The following is an 8,528-nucleotide window of genomic DNA, read 5'->3' on the forward strand; positions in this document are numbered from 1 at the left end:
ACGACAGTAATGATGTGTCAGGCGTCCTTCGTCGAACCTCGCCAAGGTCTGGGCGGATAGAGAATCCTGTGAAGCTCTGCATCATTTGAGTAGCAAGGGGTAATTGCGATAATATGAAAGGAATGAGCGGAATTCCATCAGGTACGTTTAATTGCTGCCTTTGGAGTTCAATTGGGCCTGATTTATGTTGACGTATTCCCTCGTCGGAGCGCCTCTTCGTGTCGAAACTGCTGCAGTTCGTGCAGTTCCTGCCTGCAAGCTGTCGGTCCCGACCTCCAGACGCTGTGTGTAGGTACAGTTGCCGCGCAGCAGCGCCTCTAACGCGGGGAGGGGGCGCGTTGGCAGCGTGCGTGCAGCGTGTGTGTATGTGTGCGGGCTCCTGCCTTTGTTGCCATCCGCCGCCGGTCGGCCAGGCGTGGCTGGCAGACATTCCCGTCTGGATGTGTGCGCGCCGCCTGCCGGCCTGCAGAAATTAACGGCCTTATTTACCGTTACTGTTAGCGCCGTCCACCTGGCGTGCACGCAAACACCGATCGCTCAGCGGCGCGCGCGCTTTTTAACGCGCCGAGTCACTTCCGCTGCGCGCGCTGTGCCGGTTGCAGCGCAGGGTGATGCCATCTCCCCCGGCGCTCCCCAGCGGTGGACCGCCAATTTACGGCCCATAAAGCGGCGTTTGCGGCGCGGGAGCGGCGGCAGGTGTAACTCAGCGTCGCGTCCCACTCGGCGAACTGTTTGTTTGTGTGCCGACGTTCGTGAGTGGCAGCCATGCGCGGACGCCGCTGCCACTTGTGCGTCAGATTTGTCGATAGGGGGAGGCGGGTCGGTGCCGGCTATCCGCGGTGGACAACAAAGACTGCTCCCGTCGGTCCGGTCCCGTTACCCGTCCCCAGGATTTATAGGTGCGCCGTGCACCGCCGGCCAGGGGGACAATTAATTGGCTCTGTGAGTCACGTCAGATGTGCTGACAAAGGCGGTGGTTTCGGCGGGCACAGAACTGGGTCACACACCATCCCCTGAGGGCACACAGGGCAGGAGCGTCGGCTGGCCACAAAGACCCCGCGCGTACCCCTCGGGGGCTCCCCACGGACGCCTCTGACTGACCCTCTCCCCTGTCATGCGGCATCGATCGGGTATGACAGCGGCGTGGGGCAGATGGCTCCAGAGGATTCGCCAGGGCCCAGATTCCTCTCCTCCCTGCCTCTCTCTCTCTCTCTCTCTCTCTCTCTCTCTCTCTCTCTCTCTCTCTCTCTCTCTCTCTCTCTCTCTCTCTCTCTCTCTCTCTCTCTCTCTCTCTCTCTCTCTCTCTCTTATTCTCCCTCTCTCTCTCTCTCTCTCTCTCTCTCTCTCTCTCTCTCTCTCTCTCTCTCTCCTTCTCTTCCTCTCTCTCTCTCTCTCTCTCTCTCTCTCTCTCTCTCTCTCTCTCTCTCTCTCTACCACTCTTTCTCTTCCCTTTCCCTCCCCCTCTGTCCCTCCATTGCCTCGCCGCGCGCCGGCCCAGTTGATTTTGATGACGTTACGCTCATTTTCACACTCCAAGGTCCCCTGTCGCTGATGGATTTTCGAATGAACTAAAATTTTTCGGCTCCATTTCTTTAAAACAGCCTCGTCATGTTAGCTCAATCAAGCCGTAACTAATAAACTGTCCTTTCATGATGAGCTAACCTCAAATTTAATTTTGCTTCAGGTTAATTTTTTATGGAAGTGAAACCGACGTGACAAGGAACGAGTGAATAGTGAGTTGCAAAACAAAACAATATAGTCATACGACCGAACATTGCAATTGAAATCAAATGTGCTCTATCTCCTGCCAAAACATCGACATTTCCGCCTCCTGCATTTCTGTCTAATTCTAAAATGAAGCTCCAAGAAGTGGCATATACCTATTAATATATCCACTAGTCGATTGCCTGTTGAAAACGTTTAAAAATTTATCGGTTGAAGATAACTACACCTACAAAAACGGCACGCCTGCAGTCATTGCCATTTGTAAGAAAACTTTTTTGCATAGGTAACTTTTTATTAACATTTCAGCTAATATTAGCCATGTGGTGCATTGTTTAACTTTACACTGTAATATAGGCCTCAATATAATTGAGCTCAAGCGACATGGTATGTTTAGTCTCGATTGATTTTTTTCTGTGCCGAAATATGTAGCGGTAGGTACTCCCGTAGATGCTAACTGTCCATATTTATTTTCTCTGGACAATATTTAGCCACGGTTCAATCCAGGCAGCGCGGCAGGGTAAATAGGACCACCAAATTTTATGCAGGAAGCAAATCGGCAGCCCGGACTTCCGCACTGCCCGTTCCGTTCGATCCGACTCCCCTGTCCCTCTTATCAGGCATTTGTTCTCCCCCTGCCGTTTTGCGCAGTCCGCTGGGGGAGCACCCTCGCCCTCGCCCTTGGAAAGACATACTTGTGACCCACAGACCCCCTTCGCCCTTGAATTGTCCTCTGCTACCCTCGGGCGAGCGGCCGTGCAGGCGGCGTGGGCACCCTCCGGCGCCGCCAACTGCGCAAAAACAGCACCGCTATGTCTGCACTACCGCCTGGGTGTGTGTGCTTGTCTGTGTGTGTGCTCGTGTGTGTGTGTCGGGGTGCATGTCTGTTTGCTTCGTTTGCACTGCGGACGCAATCTTCCTTGCAACGATTGCAATCTTGACTATTATCCTGCATAATGCTCGTTATCGCCTTAATTAATTACTTGCCTCAGGAGATCAGGGGATCATCCGGAAGCTGTAAGTCAGTCTGTTCGATTAGGATTATATGCGGTAAGCCTTTGGGCACCTTCGGGTCACAACAGCGCACGCTGCATTTTCTCAACACAGCCTGAGCCGGGCTTCAGCAAGCTGCACGGTCATAAGGACGGGCGTTACCGATGGAGGTGCAGTGCGAGGGGTGAAGACGGGGGTGGAAGGGGCTGGGGAGGCCGTTTCCCTGTGTTGCGACACTAATGGACTTTGCGGAGCATTGTGCAATGAAAGATGACTTGTTTGTCCTGAGACATTTGTCAGGATCATGCCTGCAATAATGCGCCAACTGTATCCTAATCGATGATTGAAACCGACAAGGTTCAGCACGTAATGAGAAAAGATAAGTGAGAAAATTGACCGCTGAATGCTGTCCCTGACGACTGAAATATATTAAAATACGACGATAACCGTCTGTCTAAGGCAGCTCCGAGAGATGAGAGTGACAACCGGCAACCAAAGCCGGCAGGTTCTTACGAGCAGATATACAGGAACGATCGCCTTGTGAAAACGTGCCTGCGTATATTAACCCAATTATAAGAGGCTGCATAAGTGACACGTGAAAGGAACTACTCATTCATTTACTCCTTGTTCTATTTGAAAGTAGTTTAGTTACCTATGTTTAGCTTTTTTTTTGAATGACCATCTTGTCCACAAAACTACAAAATGCATACGTGAGAACGTTTAAAAGAAAATAACACGCTATTTTCGCTCTTATTTCAGAACCTGAAATATCTTTCTTTGCATCTATTTTCCTCGACATACGTTTATCACAGTGCCATTATTTTATTGTTGTAGATTAAGATCTGCCGAGAGCCACAGTCCACACCTGCACCTATTTTGTCGGGCGGCGCCGCTGACAGGTTCACGTCCCTCTGAAGTCGCTGTCGACACCGACGTCGGACGTGCCGGCGCATCTTCCTCACAAGTCCACCCACTGACTCATTGCACAGCGCGCAGTACACAGCCCAAAGTGCACAGTGCGCAATGCAAGCGTTACACAGCTGCAGGCGCGCATCGGTCGAGAACGCAGAGACGGAACGCCGCCTGCCGCTACTGGTGATACCGTTGTGATACCCTCCAGCACGTGGGCCACACTGGGTTATGGGTCGTTTGCGAACTGCCTGATGCAGGCTGTTCGGCAGTGCTGGTGTCATTCAGCACCGCCGTCAGCAGGCCGACCAGGCATCATTTTCACCACACAGCCCGACCGTGGGACGGCGCCGGCGGCTCTGAAAGAGACATCAGCCGGGAAGAAAGCGGTGGATATGGCGGAAATTTGACACGCGCCATTTATTTCGGCCATTTTTTACGTCTGGCCGAGCTGTCCAACTCGTCGGAAGTGCATTACGGGAATTTCCTTTGTTGCCGACCAGTGTGTTTACTCACAGAAATACAAATTTCCATTTCAATCCGCACGGTCTCGACGGCAAATAAGTCAAAAATGATTTAATGGTAGGAGACTACGCCCAAGAGAAGCAAAAGAACAACAACAAAAGCAGTAAAGCCATTAGGCTGGCGCAGACCTGTCAAGGGTGTCACGAACCCGGCCAAAATATTGCCTATTGGACAGATGGTGCGTCGCATGCTAACTCAGTGAATACCCAATGACTCAACCTTTTCCATTTCGCGCACTTCAAAGGATATGAATATATTTGAGAGAGACGTCACTAATGAAGAGTGGTGGCCAGAGCCACTGTCATTCGCACGTCACTCACCAATGCCAGAATAATTATTCCAATTTTTAGAGAAATCAGTTCAAAAATGTAGCAGTTTAACCCGCGCACCGACGTGGGGGGGGGGCGGATATCCGCCCCCCCTGAGGTTTTTCGCGAATAGCGGGAAAACCGCGGCGCGTAGCGCCGCGAAATTTGGTATGACTATTCCCTTATCAATTTTACACATGGTGTGCAAGTTTGAACCTCCTACCTTTCAAGGTCAGGTCACCAGGTCACTTTGAATGACCCAACCTCAAGTCACTTTTTTGCAACTTTGTCACCGTGCCAGAGCTACAGTAGATGTCGGAGGCCTTTGAAAGTCGCAGGATGTTATTAGGTCATTAGTAGCTACAATTTGTATATCTCGGAATTTTGATATCGGTGACCTAAGGTCAGGTCAATTTCGCGACCTCCCCATTATAAGTCAATGGGGGAAAAATCAACTCCCTGTTTTTACCACTAAAATGGGTCGGAATGGCCCCATATACCATACATGACTTCATATACGATCAACCTTCACTACCTTGAGGTCTGTTTTGCTGTTGGGCAGCTGTGAGGTCATGTGACGTCATCAAAGGTCACCAAAGGTTTTTGGCCAATAACTCCGTACAGGAACAAGATACAGACGCGTGGATGGTCTCATTGTGTTCAGCTCGTCAAGACGCATCGAATGATATACATGATGACCTCGAGGTCACGTGACCTGAGGTCAACCTTTGACCTTGACCTTTCGAGGTCAACATATATATCATTCGATGCGGATTGACGAGAGGATCACGATGATGCCCTTAGTTTGTTCCTATCTTGACTAATTCGAAAGTTATTCGAGAAAAACTCTCTCCATATTTAGCGCCGCCATTTTGACTTTTTCGACCCCTGTGACGTCATCTTTGACCTGACCTGAAAATGACCTTAGTAAAAATTGTAGATCTTGACCGTGCGTATCCGATGCCGTTTACCGCTTGTCGCTATCTTGCTTCGTTCTCGAGATCTCAGGGGGGGGCGGTCATCCGCCCCCCCCCCCGTCGGTACTAAGTTGGCGCAGACCCCCGTCGGTGCGCGGGTTAAATTTTCATAACGTCAAAGTAGGTACATAAAATTTTCCAAAAATATTTATTTATAATTTCTAGACCTCGTGTGGGAACAGACCATTCGATTTGTTGTGAAAAACTGCATCAAATAGACACCTGTTTTGGGCCTTAGCAACCAACTTCAAAATGGCCTGATGGCCCAACTTGGCCTGACTTTGGCCTGACCTCAGTGGCGGCGGAAGGTAATTTTGGATGGGGGTGCAGAGTTTTCTCAAAGGGCCCCTCTGGAAGTTTTGGGCCCCCCTTCAGTTTTTTTTGAGTGATTATTATTGATTTATGAAAAATGAAGATTTTGGAAAACTATTCCCATACACACAGGTTCTGTAAAAGGTTTGAAATTGCAGTGTACCTACCTGTCTCAAATAATGAAAGCATACCTAAAGAAGCAAATGCAGCTAGTTTTTTTATCGGCTAATCTTTTAGTCTAGCCACCACCCGCAGCGTCCAAACCACTTTTCTGGATCCGCAAAGGACCATTGAGGGTCCTACGAGACCGTTCCAAGAAGACCGTGTTTAGAAGTCCCTTGGAAACCGACCACATAGGGACTCCTCTAGAGACCTATACATGACTCCCCAGACTGAATGAGCCCTCCGATCAGGGTCGGTCCCTTGAAAGTTGCTGAAAGGTTTCAGAAGGCAGTATAGGCTCGAAAGTCTTTTGAGGGCTCTCAGAAACCGGCATCGGACCCAAAAAAGCCTGTATCGAGGCCCTCCAAAGCCGGGATGGAGGCCACAGGAGCCGATGTTTAGCCTAAAGAGCCGGTATGGAGGACTGAATAGAGGAAAGGGGTCTCAGTGGGGCCTTCAGAGGCACGCGTTTGAGCCCCAAAAGTATGTGTGGGGTCTTAGAGGCAGGTAGAACCCTGGGGTATGCACGGGGTCCCAGGAGCTCGCGTGTGAGCCCTAATATTCGGCTGGCGGCTACTAGAACCAGCATGGGGATTCTTAGAAGCCGCTTAGACCCACATTTCATGGGTCATGAGTCCCAAGAGTCGATGTAGTGTAGGGGCCATAAAAGCCGGTGTAGGGCCCATGGCCCCATAAGTTCCGACATTGAGACTCTCAGACGCCGGCGACGGGGCACCAAGAGCAGATAAAGTGCCTCAACAAGCCGACATGGGGCCTGAGAATCAGTGTAGAATTCCAGGAGCCTGCGTGAGCTCTCGGAGACCTTCGCATTTCGTAAGGTCCACAAAGGTCGCTGGATCCTCTGAATCTGAGCTCTGCGTGGCCCTCAGAGGCCAGCATGTCTCCTGGCACCTGCCTGCGTTGAGTTGAGACCCTCCGAGGCCGTCGTAGGGTTCTTCAGAGGCCAGTGTTGGCCCTTGAAACCTTCGTTAGGCCCTAGAAGCCGTCAAGAGGGCCCTCAGAGGTCAGCATGGCCCCTGGAGCCTGCCTGCGTCGAGGCCCTCAGAGGCCGTCGTGGGGCCCTCAGACGCCAGTGTGGGCCTTTGGAGCTTGCGTTTGGTATTAGAGACCATCGTGAGGGCCCAGAGAGGTCGTCGTCAGGGCCCTCAGCCCCTCAGGAACCGTCCTGGGTCCTCAGAAGTTGTTGTGAGGGCCTTTAGAAGCCTTCGAGAGGATCATCAGAGGTCGTCATGAGGGTCCTTGGTCATATTGAGGGTCTTCATGGGCCCTAAGATACCTTTGCAGGGCTCTCAGAGGCCTTGGTAAGACCGCTAGAGGCCATTGTTGTTAGGGCCCTCAATAGACCGTTGCAGAGCCCTCAGATGCCAGCATAGCCCCTGCAGCCTGGTTGTGTTGAGGCCCTCAGAGGCCGTCGCTGGGCCGTCTGAAGCCAAATGGGCCTTCAGACTTGAGTTGGGTCTAGGGCCGTCACAAGGACCCTCAGAGACCGTCGTAGAGTCCCTCAGGGGCCAGTGGGGCCCCTGGAGTCCTGTGGGACCCTCAGCGGTCGTCATGAGGGCCCTTAGTGGTCGTTATAGGGCCCCAGGGGACAGAGTTCGTCGTGAGAGCCCTCAGAGATCATCGTAAGGGCCCTCAGAAGCCGTCATAGGTGCCCTCAGAGGCCAGCGTGGCCCCTGGAGTCTCCTTGGGGCCCTGGAGTCTCTGTGGGACCCTCAGTAGTCGTCATGAGGGCCCTTAGTGGCCGTTGTAGGGCCCTAGGGGACAAAGCCCTCAGTTGGGAGCCCTCAGAGATCGTCATAAAATGGCCCTCTGAGGCCGTCGTGGGGGGGCCCTCAGATGCCGCGTGGAGCACCAAACGCGGCTCAGGACACTTCTAGCCGGTGTGGGGGCCCCAAAGACTAGCATGGGGCGCTCCTGACCATAATTGGACATACCGGATTATTCCACATCAGTGTTCGGTTCACGATCACTGGTTTTCAGGAGAAATGTATTGGATGGTGCGACGGGCCCCTTGTACGGATTTTGGGGGTGCAAAAAGATATGTTTGCACTCCCATGTTTTTCGATGGGGGTGCAGCTGCACCCCCTGCACCCCCTATTCCGCCGCCACTGCCTGACCTCGCCCTGAAAATCATCCAAATATAGTTCATAACACTAGTTGAGTATACTCGTTGAATTATTTGAACAAAATGACCCATAAAACATGTGTCGCACATGACTTATTCTATATTTCGTCTCTGGTGATCTGACCTGACCTTGACCTTCGCATGACATCGTATGTAACGCATTTTGTCAATTGGTAGCCTAAGAACACGTTTTGGGTAATCAACATCAGTCCATTCTTCGCCAACTGCGCTCCAAAGCCGATGATGCTGAAACTTGCAATTTGTACCCTTGACCTGAACCCTGACCGGCCTTACCTTGCCTCTGACCTACCAAAGCAAAACGACGGCTCTAAAGATCCGTCTTGCTGAGAGTTTTCGATTGTCATTTTCTCGTCTTTCTACAACCATCGGTTCGGAAGAATTTGTCGAACGAAAATTAATGTCATTAATCTCGGGGTCATCGATGAAGTCACAGTTCAGGTCAAAGATAAAATG

The sequence above is a fragment of the Amphibalanus amphitrite genome, unplaced genomic scaffold, assembly GCF_019059575.1.
Source record: "Amphibalanus amphitrite isolate SeventyFive unplaced genomic scaffold, NRLGWU_Aamphi_draft 001762F_arrow, whole genome shotgun sequence".
Lineage (NCBI taxonomy): Eukaryota > Metazoa > Arthropoda > Thecostraca > Balanomorpha > Balanidae > Amphibalanus > Amphibalanus amphitrite.